Raw genomic sequence first — 16882 nt, 5'->3', positions numbered from 1 at the left:
CATCCTTTACACGTTGACCATTTGGGAACTCTTGAGTAATGATGTTCGTTTAAATCCTCGCTCCAGTTCAAAAATATTTCTCGCTCCAGCCAGTGCACCACGACTGGTATATCAAAAGCCGTGGTATGTGTTATCCTGTCTATGGGATGGTGCATATAAAAGATCCATTGCTGCTAATCGAAAAGAGTAGCCCATGAAGTGGTGACAGCGGGTTTCCTCTCTCAGTATCCGTGTGGTCATTAACCATATGTCTGACGCCATATAACCGTAAATAAAATGTGTTGAGTACGTCGTTAAATAAACCATTTCCTTCCTTCCAGTTCAAAAATTTAAATGTATGCTTGCACATCCATTGAAAAATAGATTATTAACCCTACTCACTGTTTTATACATTTAAAACATAATTTCTTTTTCACTCTTTTTTCAGTATAAATAAATACATACATGATATGTGTACATTTAACTCGAGCATATCGAAATTATAATGTTCCGTCACACAGTGGCTTCCTCGGGAATTCTGGGTAAAAATAAAAGGTAATGAGAATAATTTGTGCCGTATATTTATTAAAACAGAAGCAAGTTATTTCACCTTAAAATTATGGGTAGAAAACAATAGGTCACTCGCATAACCTAGGGCTCACCGTATAAAATTCGACATTAAAAATGTTTCTGCTTATAAATAAAATCATTTGGATTGTAATATTTATGGGCATGTTGTTCAAGTTATAATATTTATATTTCAAAATAATAATTAATAATTAGTTTTAGACATGATGCATATTTGATAATATAGTCAATTTAAACCACTCTCTATTCTAATGACTTATTCTTTCTTTAACATTTTGATTTCTAAGCAAAATTTTAAAATGTACTTACCTTGATGTTTATATTATATTGTACTTTTCCCCACAGCTCTTTTCACTGTGGTTTTACATAATTCTATTTTTTTAATTTTTAATTTAAATAATCATATTCATATACTTACGTCAGTTTGATACTCCAATAGCCAATATGTATTATTATGCTGATGTGTCGTTAAACATTAATTCAATCAATCAATCAATCAATCAATCAATCAATCAATCAATCAATCAATCAATCAATCAATCAACCAGCCAACCAACCAACCAACCAACCGATCGACCAACCAACCAACCAACCAACCAATCAATCATTAATTCTTCTTTCTTTCTCTATTTCAATAATGTTCATTTAGATTGCAGGATCGACTTTTGGTGTGGTGTGTGTGTGTGTGTGGGGGGGGGGGGGGGGCACTGACGGATAGGGTAGAAACCATATATCAGATTTTGGTTACAATGGCAAACATTAATGTGATAAAAAAGACCCCCCACCCCCACCCCCACTCTCCCGGTTCCTACGGGCCTGTGTCGTGTTGTGTATGTACATATATTATGGACAGGGCCTAGTAAGTTGTATAAATTGTTTCATGTTTCAATCAATTTTGATGCCAACACACTCAGGACAGTCCCTTTAACGAGCGTCATGGTCACAGATGGACAGACTACGATGTGTTATTCTATATTCTAATAATATACAATGTACCTATTAACAACAATTAAACTGAAAGGCGCGGTGGGAAATGAAATAATTCGCCTTGTTAATACCAATTACGAACGTGTCCGAAGTTGTCAGATCCTTGTAACAGACGGTGCGGCTCCCCGTTCCGATCCGGATTTTCAACTGATCGATTTTGCGATTAGTTGCCTGGAGCGCGTTAAACACGTCCGTTACGCAGCTGTTCATAATCAATCAATTAATATTAATGTTATCTGTATGTCATAAAAGGTATGTCACCCCCCCCCCCCCCCAAAAAAAAAAAAACCCAACAACAAAAAACAAAAAAAACAAAACAACAAAAAACCCAACAAAAACCCCCAACACATCAAACAGAACAAAACAAAACAACAACAAAAACAATTCCCCCAAAGAAACAAAAGAAAACAACAGCAAAAGATTCAAACATGTTTTCCCTTCGATTTCTTCGGCAGATGCGTCCAAGACGGAAAATATTCAGTTATAAAGCTTGTTTTGTTTAACGACACCACTAGAGCACATTGATTGATTAATCATCAGCTATTGGATGTAAAAAAACCACCCAGTTTTCCATTAGTAGCAAGTATATCTTTTATATGCACTATCCCACAGACAGGATAGCACATACCACTGCATTTGATATACCAGTCGTGGTGCACTGACTGGAGCGGAGCGGATAATTGTGTCATGCTCATATACCACTAAGGTTTCGAGCATGTCTGTCCCGGGTCCCGTCTCTGGATAGACTGGAACGAGAAATAGTCCAATGGATTCACTAATGGGGATCGATCCGAGACCGACAGCACACCAAGCGAGCGCATTACCACAGGGCTCTTAACAGCAAATGATTCAAGCATTGTTCTCGAAACAGCTTTCGAGTTCTTCGGCGGATGCGTCTAAGACGGAAAAGATTCAGTTAAAAAGTTTGTTTTGTTTAACGACACCACTAGAGAACGTTGATTTATTAATCGTCGGCTATGAGATGTCAAACATTTGGTAAGTTTGACATATAGTCTTAGAGAGAAAACCCGCTACATTTTGCCATTAGTAGCAAAGGATTTTTTTCATATACACTATCCCACAGCACTGGATGGAACGAGAATTAGCCAAATGGACCACTAACGGGGATCGATCCTAGACGGACCGCACATCAAGCGAGCGCTTTACCCCGAAAAGAGGCGTTAGCGGTTAGTTATTAGTGGTTGTTGAGAGAGACGTCGCAGTAGTAGTCTTCCACCTCGCCAGCGGACCATTAAACCTCTGTCTCACCACGATTGGTATATCAAAGACTCTGGTATGTGTTATCCTGTCTGTAGAATGTAATGGTGCATATAAAGGATCCATTGCTACTAACAGAAACAGTTATTGGAATTTCTAACTAAGACTGTCAATAAATTACAAAATGTTTGACATCCAGTAGCAGATGATTAATAAATAAATAAATGTGCTCTTGAAGTGTCGTTAAACAAAATAAACAAACCTTCTCTGCGCAAAAAAAATCCACAACAGTTTAGCGTTCTCATCAAGGCTTCGGTATTACTGGTTAGTTGTTAGCGCTTGTTGAGATAAAAGTCGCAGAACTTGTGGCCTTACACTTTCTCAGCGAGCCATTAAAACTCTTTCTGGTACGTCCGTTGCCATATAACCGTAAATAAAACGTGCTGAGTATGTCGTTAAATAAAACATTTCCTTCCTTCCTTTCTGGTACGGGACCGGTTACTGGGATGCGAACAGAGTACCTGCTTGTCTTGGGTCCTTAATGACTTAACCACTACGCCAGCGATGTTGGTCGTTTGCCCTGTGCTTAGTCTAACGCCAACGTAATCAAACATTTTCGATTTGGAACCTGCACAAGTTGATTAACTCTCAGAACGGAAGCCCCATTATCTCTAGTGACACTAATTCGCTAATTACACAGAATCACAGGACGAAACGTAACCACACAAACACTAATTGCCTTTACCTGGAACGCAGAACCAACTCCGAGGGGGAACACTAATTACTTATAGCTGGAACGTATAACAACAATTGCAAACTAACGGTGTATCATGATAGCGTACGGGGATCCTCAAACGAATACAGGACGCCGTTGAGCCAGGAATGTTGGGAATAAAGACCTATATAATATCTATAGTAATTAGATTGGGCTATAGAACGCTTGCTGCACTTAGATCTCATCATAAAGTTATTAACAAGACAATTAAACGTCTGAAAGCATGCGGTAAACAAACGACGTGGGGGCCCGTTTAAGGATGGCTAGTAAATTAGATAAAAGCCGAAAATGTATTAAAGGGACAGACCCTAGTTTTTAAACACTACGGCATATTTTTTCACTATTAGAGCCGTTTATGATCACTAAAATCAAACATTACTTGTATTTTATTGTTTAGATTATCCATTTCCGTACAACCGAAGTGTTTTTGGTCATCCTGGTGTTTCTAATACCACAACATGCATTTTTCATATTTTTAAAAACGCACATGCGTCTGAGAAGTAATGGTGATGAACTCGCGTTTTAGTCTATTTGTAAGAGTATTTCAACGTCACAGACTCTTGTTTCACTCTGTTGTATCCAAATTTGTTACAGGTTTGTAAATTAACCAAACTTAGTGTCCATTTTTACGGCTTGAAACTAGGGTCTAGGTGAAAAATACGCTTTAGTGTTAAAAACCAAAAACAATAGTCTGTCCCTTTAATATGTAAGTTCAATATTTCCACATTTTATGATAATTCTAATAAAGGCTGTTGTACAAATTAATGTATTTGGTTTGCATGGAGGTGGGGGGTGGAGCGGGGGCAGGGGTAGATTAACGTTAAGTTTGACAAATCCACGTGCATGCATTTGTAATCACTAAAATAACACGGACTATAACTAACACAAGTTACGTATCGTGTCATGTAAACTGGAGATGCAAAAATAATTTATATTAATTGAGTAATTACAGTTTTCCCGCCTCCTCCTTTCATCCAGGACAAACAATATTTAATTACAGTTAGAGACAAATGGGATACGATACTTAAAGGGACAGACTAAGGCATATTTTTTCACTATTAGAGCAGTTTATGATCACTGAAATCAAACATTGCTTATATTTTATTGTTTAGATTATCCATTTCCGTACATCCGAAGTGTTTTTGGTCATCCTGGTCTTTCTAATACCACAAAATGCATTTTTCATATTTTTAAAAACGCACGTGCGTCTGAGAAATTACCGTTATGGAGTCGATTTTTAGTCTTTGACGATATTTCACCGTTTCAACGTCACAGACTCTTGTTTCACTCTCATGTAACATTATACAAATGTAACTAAACTTAGTGTCCATTTTTACGAATATTTTCAGGATATTTTCACCAATACTTTTTGTTCTTGCAAAGTGATATTGGTTATGGCATTTTGAAAATACATGGTAAAACCAAATCGTATGTACATAAGGTTTATTTTGTTTCGTTTAACAACACCACTAGGGCACATTGATTTATATACTTTGGCTATTGGATGTCAAACATTTTGTAATTTCACGAATAGTCTTAGAGAGGAAACACGCTACATTTTCCCATTAATACCAAGAGATATTTTATATACATCATCCCACAGACAGGATAGCACATACCACGACCTTTGATATACCAGTCGTGGTGCACTGGCTGGAACGAGAAAAAGCCCAATGGGTCTACCGACGGGGATCTTTTATGTACATAATACCCAGAATATAAATTCGGCTGTTAGTATGTCATTACTGAATTTGTTTATTCATTTATAGTTATTTTCGTGCTTGTATCCAATTAAGGCTCAAGCACGATGTCTTGGACACACACCCTAGATATCTGGGTTAGTGGTTAGTTGTTTGTAATTAGCGAGGGAGACATCTGTGTTGGGGCCCTACACCTACCTATTGAGTCGTTAAACTCACTCTGGGTGGGAGCCGGTACCGGGAGACGAACCCAGTACCTACCAGCCTTAACTCCGATGGCTTTAACCACTACACACCACCGAGGCTTCCGGTTACTGATTTGGTATCCTATAGGAGGCCTCGTGGTATCATTTGATTGGAGAAACATGGTTCTACCCGTCGAATTATTAAACTAGCTCTGGGTGGGAGCCGGTACCGAGCTGCGAACCCAGTACCCACCAGCCTTAACTCCGATGACTTTAACCACTAAACACCGTCGGTCACTGATTTTGTGTCCTATAGGAGGCCCCCGTGGTATCATTTGATTGGAGAAATATGGCTCTGCGGCGCATGCACGTGTCTGCAGCTCGTTACATTTATTAGTCTTAACAAGAGTGTGGCAAACAATGAAAGTTATACGAGTACTTGTTATGACTGCCTGACAATTAAAGCGTACAAGTTATGACGGCCAGACGGTATTCCGTGCGGATATATATGGCCCGTGTGTAATGAAGACTCCTGGCTCACACTTTCAGTCGTTTTTATTTTTTTTATCCAACACCCGCTTATCTATCATTCAGATTGTGATCACTGTAATAATAATTTAAAAGTTAGTTCCAGCTTTTCCTACGATCTTATTTCGTTCGATTATCTTCTTTCACACACCTCTCTCCAGTTGGTCTTTTTGACGTAAACCATCCAGTCGAATCGGTAGACTGTAGACATAAATTATAACATACGTATGCTTCCCACACATAAAGAAGCAATTTATGATCAACATGATACATATATAATATATTGTAATTACAGTTGCAAAAAGATAAATGTCCGTTCTTATTCACGTTATGGAACTGACATTTTGGGGGTGTTTTGACATATTATATTGTGTAATATATTATTTATACTTTAAAATAAGTCGAATATTGCTGATATACTAGGAAAGATGATTTATGAATAAAAAAAAGAAGAGCACATTGATTTATTAATCATCGGCTATTGGATGTCAGACATATGGTAATTTTGACAGTCATAAACAGGAAACCTGTTACATTTCTCTATTAGTAGCAAGGGATCTTTTATATGACCCATCCCACAGTCAGGATAGCACATACCACGGCCTATGATATATCAGTCGTAATGCACTGGCTAGAACGAGAAAAAGCCAAATGGGCTCACCGACGGGGATTGATCCTAGTCCGACCGCGCATCAGGCGTGCGCTTTACCATTGGGCTACGTCCCGCTCCTACGAAACAAAAGAACCAAAAAACCCCAGACGCTTACGTTGCATGCAACCTTTCAATCAACATAATTATATACCATACGGTACATAAAAAATACTATTACCCCCTTTCTTAAAGTCACTTTGACCTGAAGAGGCAGGTATGCACTTTCTCAGACAGTTCATCTACTCAAAAGTAATACACCAAAATAAGATTTAATTTGTTTTCAATGTGTGAGGGCACTGGCTATTTCTTGAAACACGACTGGTATATCAAAGCCGTGGTATGAATGAATGAATGTTTAACGACACCCCAGCACGAAAAATACATCGGCTATTGGGTGTCAAACTATGGTACATGTAAAATAAAATAATAATAAAAAACATCAACATAAAAATGCAACTGTTAACTTAAACGTAGTGTAAAGAACTGTGTAAAAAAATACAAATATCACAGATAAATAAAATTAAAATTTAGAATAAACGTCAGTATCTCGAAGAAATTGTAATAAAAGTTCAGGATGGAATCGTTTAGATAATATTTCTTCTTTCGTCCAAATATATATTTTTTAGTTTCCTTGACATAATTACACTCCACCAAAATGTGACGTATCGTCAGAGTACAATTGGAGGATCCTTCTTCAAGTGTGTATTAACATAGACCGTGGTATGTTCTATCCTGTCTGTGAGATGGTGCATATAAAAGATCCCTAGCTACTAATGTAAACATGTAGCGGGTTTCCTATCTAATGTTATACGTCAGAATTACCAAACGTTTGACATTCAGTGGGCGATGATTAATAAATCAATGTGCTCTAGTGATAACGCTAACCAAAACAAACTTTAAGCTAACAAGAGTGTGGCAAACAATACAAGTATAGGAGTGTGACTAAGTGCATCATACATGTCGATTATGAATCGATCATATTTAACATCGTATCTTTGCACAATACTGATTCCAAAATACGTTCTCATAAGAGTCGTGATATGCAACCATGACTCACTGACAGGTGCTTTTTTAAAGAGGAGAGCTGATCTTGACCACACTATTTGGTTCCAAGTCCGTCTGAAGGAAGGTCCCCTGCGCGTGCTGTAACCTCACTGTGGTGCAGGGGTGTAACATTCTCTTTGAGAATAGTCAATACAGCACAAGTTGAAGTTTAGAGTAAAAGTCAGTATCTTATCTGTGATATTTGTATTTGTATTTTTGCACAGTTCTTTACGCTGTTTTTATTTATATCTTGAATTTTTCTGTTGATGTTGATCATCACCTTGTTTGTTTCCATTACCATAGTTTGACACCCAATAGCCGATGTATTTTTCGTGCTGGGGTGTCGTTAAACATTCATTCATTCATTCATTCATTCATTCATTCATTCATTCATTCCGTCTGAAGGAGGACTGCCACGTTATTTTGGATGTCAGTACAGACGCGAAAAACCTTTCTACAGCTATTCCGTGAACAAAGGGGCGTTTGAAGTTAAAGTTTGTTTTGTTTAATAACACCGCTAGAGCACAGTAACCATCGGCTATTGAATGTCAAACATTTGGTAATTATGACGTATAGTCTTCAGAAAGAACCCACTACATTTATCCATTAGTAGCAAAGTATATTTTTTATGCATTTTCCTACAGGCAGGACAGCAAATACCACGGCTTTTGATATAGCAGTCGTGGTGCACTGGTTATAACGGGAAAACACCATTTAAAGAGATGACTCCATCTAGCTTCGAATGCACACACGGAAAGAAAAGAAAGAAATGTTTTATTTAACGACGCACTCAACACATTTTATTTACGGTTATATGGCGTCAGACATATGGTTAAGGACCACACAGATTCTAAGAGGAAACCCGCTGTCGCCACTACATGGGCTACTCTTCCGATTAGCAGCAAGGGATCTTTTATTTGCGCTTCCCACAGGCAGGACAGCACAAACCATGGCCTTTGTTGAACCAGTTATGGATCACTGGTCGGTGCAAGTGGTTTACATCTACCCATTGAGCCTTGCGGAGCACTCACTCAGGGTTTGGAGTCGGTATCTGGATTAAAAATCCCATGCCTCGACTGGAATCTGAACCCAGTACCTACCAGCCTGTAGACCGATAGCCTGCCACGACGCCATCGAGGCCGGTTGCACACACGGATATGCATACAATTATACACTGAACAACAAAATAAATTCATTTATTTTCTTTAATTTTATGTACAATTTTTTAGTTTGAATCCCATTAATTTTTGTTTGTGTCTATTAAAATTAATACCAATGCCTTGTTCACTTACTGACTTAATTTTGCATCGAAATATTCGCGTTTCTTTTACTGTATATTTGAAGCAATGATTTTAAAGTATTTCACGGTTACTCAAATTACTTTAATGAGGAAGTACCTCTAAAGTAATAAGCGCCAAAGGAAATGTTTTATTTAACGACGCACTCAACACATTTTATTTACGGTTATATGGCGTGAGACATATGGTTAAGGACCACACAGATATTGAGAGAGGAAACCCGCTGTCGCCACTTCATGGGCTACTCTTTTCGATTAGCAGCAAGGAATCTTTTATATGCACCATCCCCACAGACAGGATAGTACATACCACGGCCATTGTTACACCAGTTGTGGAGCACTGGCTGGAACGAGAAATAGCCCAATAGATCCACCGATGGGATCGATCCTAGATCGACTGCGCATCAAGCGAACGCTTTACCACTGGGCTACGTCCCGCCCCAAACGTCATAGATTACCCTAGTTTCGACCCAAGATTTTTATGCCAATTTTAGAGGCACCCCAACACATTTCAGTCACAATGGTACCCGACACACTGATACCAGTTCAATTCAAGTTACGCGACTTTTCTGACCAGATGGAACAAATTTGTCCGAACAATGGCAAAAATGACCATCGACCAATCCCTAAATGACAAGACTGAGCTTATAAAAAATTAATAAAATGTTTGTAGGTTTTTTTGTGTTTGTTTGTTTTTTTGTTTGTTGTTGTTGTTTTTTTGTTTTGTTTGTTTGTTTGTTGTTTGTTTGTTGTGGTTTTTTTTTTTTTTTTTTTGGGGGGGGGGGGGGTTGTGTGGGTGTGTTTTTTGTGTGTTTTTGTGTTGTTGTTGTTGGGGGTTTTTTTTGGGTTGTTTTTTTTTGGGGGGGGGGGTTGTTTGTGTGTTTGTTGTTGTTTTTCGTTTGTTAGTTTGTGGGTTTTATAACAATATTTAATTTGTAGCCACTTGAGCTCTCTGATATTATAAGGAATTGCTCAGGCGTGCTGTACCAACATCTACAAGAGAGACAAGGACAGACATGTGGAGATGAACGATCGCTAATGTTATAAGTCTGTAGATATTGTCAGAATGGGAACAAAAAAGCTGAGGACAAACGAGAGAATCACAATGCCGTATATCAGTCAAGTAGAAACTACATGTATATGTGAAAGAGTGGTGGTGAGGCACATGCTATAGCGGAGGTACAAGCACATTTGTGGTGCCTCAAACTGGAGGCACAAGCACTTTGGGCTGTATGTGCCTTCAGAATAAATAAATAAATAATACAAACAAATAAACGAACGAATGAATGGAACGAACGAACGAACGAACGAACGAACGAACGAATGAATGAACGAACAATGAATATTTGATATGTGTCCAACATATTTATAATAAATGTGACGTTTGGTTTAACGAAGTAGACAAGAAATCTGCTACCGCCGCACGGCTACTGTTATCACCAATAGATATTTACTACCAACAGGATACTGAAGATAGCACGTACCACAACGTTGAAAGAGGAAAAACCCGAAGGGTCCATAAAGGACTATCGATCTTACAATCAGCCACTGACCTCGGTGGCGCTGTGGTTAAGCCATCGGACTACATGCTGATAGGTACAGAGTTCGCAGCCCGGTACCGGCTCCAACCCTGAGCGAGTTCTTAATAGGCATAATATATATTTTTAAGAACATACAAAAAAAGAAAAAAAAGAATAAGCAAATAAAAACACCCCACCTCTAAACTAGCTGACAGGCACCGTCATAAGACATAAAAGGCTCGGTGAGGAGCCCACAATTAACAAATAATTACAAATTATTGGCGCGCCCATCAATCACCAGTGACAATCGTAATATACAGCCACCAGGCTGAATTCTTCCCGCCTCCACAGACAGAATGGCGCTGAAGAGCTCCAAACGATGACAAAAAGTACCTCACTCGCCGAAGAGCGCATTTGCGCTTGTCATTCAGGCCGGATAAGCGAGGATAACTTCATATTAGTTCCAACTTGTTTTTATCGTAAATCCATTGAAGTTAGATTGGGCTTCTGCTTTGCGCTTATCGTGTACACTGATATGTAATATGCGATGTTTTCGGGCTGTCCGCGAATTATCTCGACAACGACGTCGCTAATTAACTTCAGCGTGTGTAACTCACTGCGTGAATGGATCGCCAAATGTAACGGAGGAGATAGGTGGAAGATAACAAAGCAGATAGAATTTTTCGAGTTTCTCATCTCGCAATGTGTCAGCTTGTTTGTTCCGTCTCCGTCAGGCGGAGTCAGTCTACTACCATACTGTGTCTGGTTGTTGGGGGAGGGAATCTTATCGCTATATTCACTGTGTCTGGCTGTGTCTTTTTATGTCTGTATGTCTGTATTGTCTGGCTGTGTGTTTCTCACCGTCTGATTCTTTGACTGCTTCTCTCTATATCCATCTCTCCCTCTCCGTAAATCTCTCTCTCTCTCTCTCTCTCTCTCTCTCTCTCTCTCTCTCTCTCTCTCTCTCTGTCTCTCTCTCTCTGTATCTCCCTATTTCTCTCTCTTTTTCTCTCGGTCTTTCGCTATCCCTCTGTTGCTCTCTCTCTCTCTCTCTCTTTCTCTCTCTCTCTCTCTCTCTCTCTCTCTCTCTCTCTCTCTCTCTCTCTCTCTCTCTCTCTCTCTCTCTCTCTCTCTGTGTCTTTCTCTGTGTGTCGGTCTATCTCTGTCTGTCTCTCTCTCTATCTGTCTCTGTCTGTGTCTGTCTGTCTCTCTCTCTCTCTCTCTCTCTCTCTCTCTCTCTCTCTCTCTCTCTCTCTCTCTCTCTCTCGCGCGCGCGCGCTCTCTCTCTCTCTCTGTGTGTGTGTGTGTGTGTGTTGTCTGTATTTGTGTGTATGTCTATCTCTCTGTATGTCGCTAACAGTATTTACAGGTGTTTTTCGTGTTATTAGCCAGTCGATTACTTTAATTTCTCGCCGTATAGGTACGACTATACCAAATAAAATCCCATAGGCGATTATGTTAACATTTGTGTTAAAAAACACTATATGCAATGTATCAACCAAACTATGACCCATAAATATCAGTACTACAGCCCCTACCACAAAGTATTAACTGAAGAAAATGGTACCTTTCATGGCTCATTTTCGGTATAACCAGATGTTTTTACAACACCCATAATTTCGGACAAAATTTGAGTACTTTTTTTTTTACAGGTATGCCATACATGTTCCAAGCACAAAGCTACTTGACACAGTGGTAGTAGATGAAATAAAATTACATACATTTTTAGCTCAGATACAACTATTTTTGTTTACCACCAACACACTCACATTTATAACCAATCACTGGACTTGTGGTGTTAACTTCTCTATCAAAAGTTCGGTGCACCTCGAACTTTGACCCAGCCGGAAATGATTTGGTTTAGTGCTACCTAAAGTATTTCAATAACAATATTATACTACTTTAGCCTTTCAAGGTTGTCTTTCCCTAATTCGGGCATTTCGTTGTTCGAAATTGCAGCTTTATAAAGTAAATATACTATGAGAGTATGTATTTGTACAATTATCTATTCCCAATAAATTGATATACTTTTATTTCGTGTACAATTATTTATACTAAAGGTTAAAAAACCCAGGCGGTTCCAAGAGTAGGGGGACCAGTCCCATAAGCGTACGAGACGGAGGGGAGGTGGGGGGTGGGGGTGGTGGGGCAGGGGGCGCAATAGTGCACGGCGCACATTAAGTCAATACTTTTCTTAATAAGCAGGGCCTCTATTTAGCAAATTTAAAATGGCGGGGAAATGTTTTATGTTGTCTTTGGAATTTATTTTGTTAATAATGATACAAGTACTTCAATATGGATTTAGTGAGTACGGTAGGTTATACATTTTTGGTTTGTGTGTCAATTTGTTGCACTATTTCTGTTTGAGAAAGGGTGGAAAAATGGTGCCACAAGTTTTGAATACCAGCTATATAGAGGATATGTAACAATATTCGAACGTAGAAAGAACCACACTTTTTACGTCCCTTAGGAATAGGGGCGGCAAATATCATAAATAAACGGGGGGGGGGGGGGGAGCAGAAACCTTTCTACAGCTTCTGTAAATAAAGGGATGTCTGAATGCTAACACGGATATAAATAGAATAATATTTCAAGCAAGGAACTGGAAGTATTTAGCAGAAATATTGCTCAAATTGCCTTTAAAATATTACTAACCATTTCAACTTATTTTCGTGCTTATATCCAATTAAGGTTCAAGCACGCTGTTCTGGGCACACACCTCAGTTATCTGCGCTGTCTGTGGGTTAGATCAAAATGCTAGGGGGCACTACTTTTTATAAACAAATGAAGATTTGTATGCTATTTTCTGGAGTAAAACAACTGCAACTGTCCGCCCTGCCCCCAAGAGGGTACGGCCCTGTAGTTGTTAGTTGGTTAGTGATTAGTGAGAGAGAAGAGAGTGTAGTGGCCTTACACCTAACCATTTCAAGCTTCAGCGTGTTTTCCTGTTTAGAGTGTTCTCCCTTGATTAATCGTGTGCGGTAAAACCGTGGATGGTAATTTACTAAGAATTTCCGAAAAATGTTTGAAAAGAACATGAGAACATGTTTGGGATAATTGGTTAATAATGGAATCGCTCAGCATATAAAAATTAAACAGAGAAAATATTGTTTTACCACTTCGGAACGTAAATTATAATCTACGTGTTTCATCTACCTCTGTCTCGGAATATTTCGCGCCAAAATGCATCACGTGCACACATCGCGTAAAGACGTGTCTGTGGCACGCGACTTGACGTTCTGTTCGCCTGCTTGACTGGAAAGTGTCGACAGATCTTCTCACACGCGACTTGTTTGTGGTTAATGTTGTTGGGTGGTTTTTGTTTTGGAAATTTGGCGAGTTGCTCTTTTATGTTGAAGGTTTCTATAGACAGAATAAATCCCCATTGCTAATAGCAGGCGCGTGTGCAGGGAAAGGAAGTTTTGGGGGTTGACCCCACCCCCTGCTCTTGCATTAATATATATATATATATATAAACTTCTCTCGTTATAATATAGACCCCCTCCCTGAACAGATGTAACATTTTGAAATTCTATGTCAAAAGTCCATGCCATACAGGGTCGTACCCTCGGGTGGGGTGGGCAGCGGATGCAGTTGCCCCCCCCCCTCTCCCCCACACACACCGAGAATCTCACTTTTTTTTACTCCAGAAAATAGCATACACATCTCAGGGTTTAATTTGTGTAGTGTTTCATTTGTTTATAAAAAGTAGTGCCGCCCCCCCCCCCCCAGGATTTTCATCAGGGTACGGCCCTGCTATACATAATTATACTCAACAAAATTCACTAGGCCCTAAAGGTCAGTTGATTTTTGTTGGCATTTTTATTTATGTGTTCCAATAAGTACTCGACAACTGGTGTAACAAAGGCCGTGGTATGTACTATCCTGTATGTGGGATGGTGCATATAAAAGATCCCTTGCTGCTAATCGAAAAGAGTAGCCCATGAAGTGGCGACAGCGGGTTTCCTGTCTCAATACCTGTATGGTCCTTAAAGGAAACATGTCACGTGACCTATATTTGGCACCAACCATGTACAATTAATTATAAATTGAATCACCTAAAAAAAATTAAAAAAGAAAAATTAATTACTTAAAATATCTCCGTAAAAAACCCTGAGATATGAACTCTTAGCGGAAATTGCCGATCTTTAATGAGCAGGGCAATCACGAGGTCCGTGACGTCAAAGACGCGTCGCTTGATCTGAAGCCTTATACTTAAAGGAAACATGTCACGTAAACCATATTTGGCACCAACCATGTACAATTAATTATAAATTGAATCACCTAAAAAAAATAATTATAAAAAATTAATTACTTAAAATATCTCCATAAAAGAACCCCAGATACGAGCTCTTAGCGGAAATTGCCGATCTTTAATGAGCAGGGCAATCACGAGGTCCCTGACGTCAGAGACGCGTCGCTTGATCTGAAGCCTTATACTTAAAGGAAACATGTCACGTAAACCATATTTGGCACCAACCATGTACAATTAATTATAAATTGAATCACCTAAAAAAAATAATTATAAAAAATTAATTACTTAAAATATCTCCATAAAAGAACCCCAGATACGAGCTCTTAGCGGAAATTGCCGATCTTTAATGAGCAGGGCAATCACGAGGTCCCTGACGTCAGAGACGCGTCGCTTGATCTGAAGCCTTACACTTAAAAGCATTAGACCGTACCACTCATAAAGAATCTAAGACTTGCACAGCTTACCAAAACAATGAGTGTTCGTTCGCAAAACGTTTTGCCGTATCAATATGAGCTGTTAGTAAATGAAGAAAGACACACATTTACTTACAACAGTGATACTGAAGAAAAAACGGATAGCGAGTCGGAGGGTGGAGAAACTGATAGTGCCAGACCAGACCGGTCGACCAATTTACAGCCCAGAGCCCGAAAGTAACCCGGAGACAAAACCAAAACTCGGATGCTAATGCCGAGGTGTATACTGTTCATATTTAGCATAAAGATACACCTCGATATGATGTATTTAAATATGTAAAAAATATAAATGTAGGACAAACATTTTTGGGTTTTTGTTTTTTTAGAAAATATCGCATTTTTTATGTTCGGGCTGTACATAATGAAATCTGTATGCACAGTGTAAACAAACGCTCTAATTTACGACAAGGCGCTTCACTTTCATTAACCTGGCTTGTAAAACAACATAAATGACTTGAGAGTATAATCAACTTTTAAACTAAATATATTTCTATTTGCATCAATAGAACGAAATGGGGTTATAGTATTTTTCTCTCATAAAAAATAAGTAGCATATTATTAGGCCTATTGGTAGGGTGCGTTAGAGTAAAAACGACCACTCACGATACCCAAGTGATAATTTTCTTTTCTTTGGTACTACGTAATTGGTCAGTTTGGTAATTTTAGATGGGAAAGTCTACTTAATCAAGGGTTTTACAGCATTATTTACAGTAATGAAGCAGGGAGGCTGATAATGTCCATTAACATTGTACTATAGTCGCGACAGGTTACGCCACAATACCCTGTAATCTTAAAAAAACTGGCACGTATTTTGTACGCATGTCTAGACCGTGGTAATCACTTACCTGGTCGATACCCTGCAATATACACCTGCCAATCAGGAATCACATATGCAGGCCACGGAAAGAAAGGACCAATTAACTAAAACAACACTCCGATTCTCAAGTCAGCCCGTGGATGAAACATAATAGTTATTTCGACACCGACAGTAGTGGGGTTTTTTGTATTGAACTTCGTGTTGCTTTGGGGCTTCGGGCGATGAGGAACGTTTTTGTAACGTATTCCGCCCGAAGATTAAAAACATTATTTAAAATTATTATTGTTTTCTACACGTTTTTTAAAAACATATTTAAATACATCGTACTGAGATGTATCCTCATGCCAAATCCCATGTTTGTATATGCCATATTTAATTACTTATTGACGTTTCCTTCTTCGGACGGTGAATACAGATTTTGTTATGTAGGCCTACAGCCCTAACATGAAAAATCTTTTTTTTTCCAAAAAAATAAATAAATAAAAATGTCTACATTTTTGTTTTAACATATATAAATACATCATGCTGAGGTGTATCTTTGTGCCAAATATGTACAATGTACACCTCGGCATTCGCAATCGAGTACTGTTTTTGTCTCCGGGTAACGTTCGGGCTCCGGGCTGTAAATAGGCTGACACCAAAGTACTATTTGGTATTGGTGTCCAATCTTTTCTTTTGCGATAAAATACACGCGTCTTTCTTCGGATACAATCCTTTGGAAAACCATAAAAAGACAATCCCGATCGTTTAAACTGTTTATTTTTACACCCAAAGGCCGCGCAGTACGGCACTGTTGGACTGAAAAGATCGTAAGCCCTTAACTCCATATATAAACAGTTAACAACAATAGAAGAGTACAGCGGC

Source organism: Gigantopelta aegis, chromosome 10 (genome assembly GCF_016097555.1).
Source record: "Gigantopelta aegis isolate Gae_Host chromosome 10, Gae_host_genome, whole genome shotgun sequence".
Classification (NCBI taxonomy): Eukaryota; Metazoa; Mollusca; class Gastropoda; order Neomphalida; family Peltospiridae; genus Gigantopelta; species Gigantopelta aegis.
Note: the sequence above shows the minus strand (reverse complement) of the source record.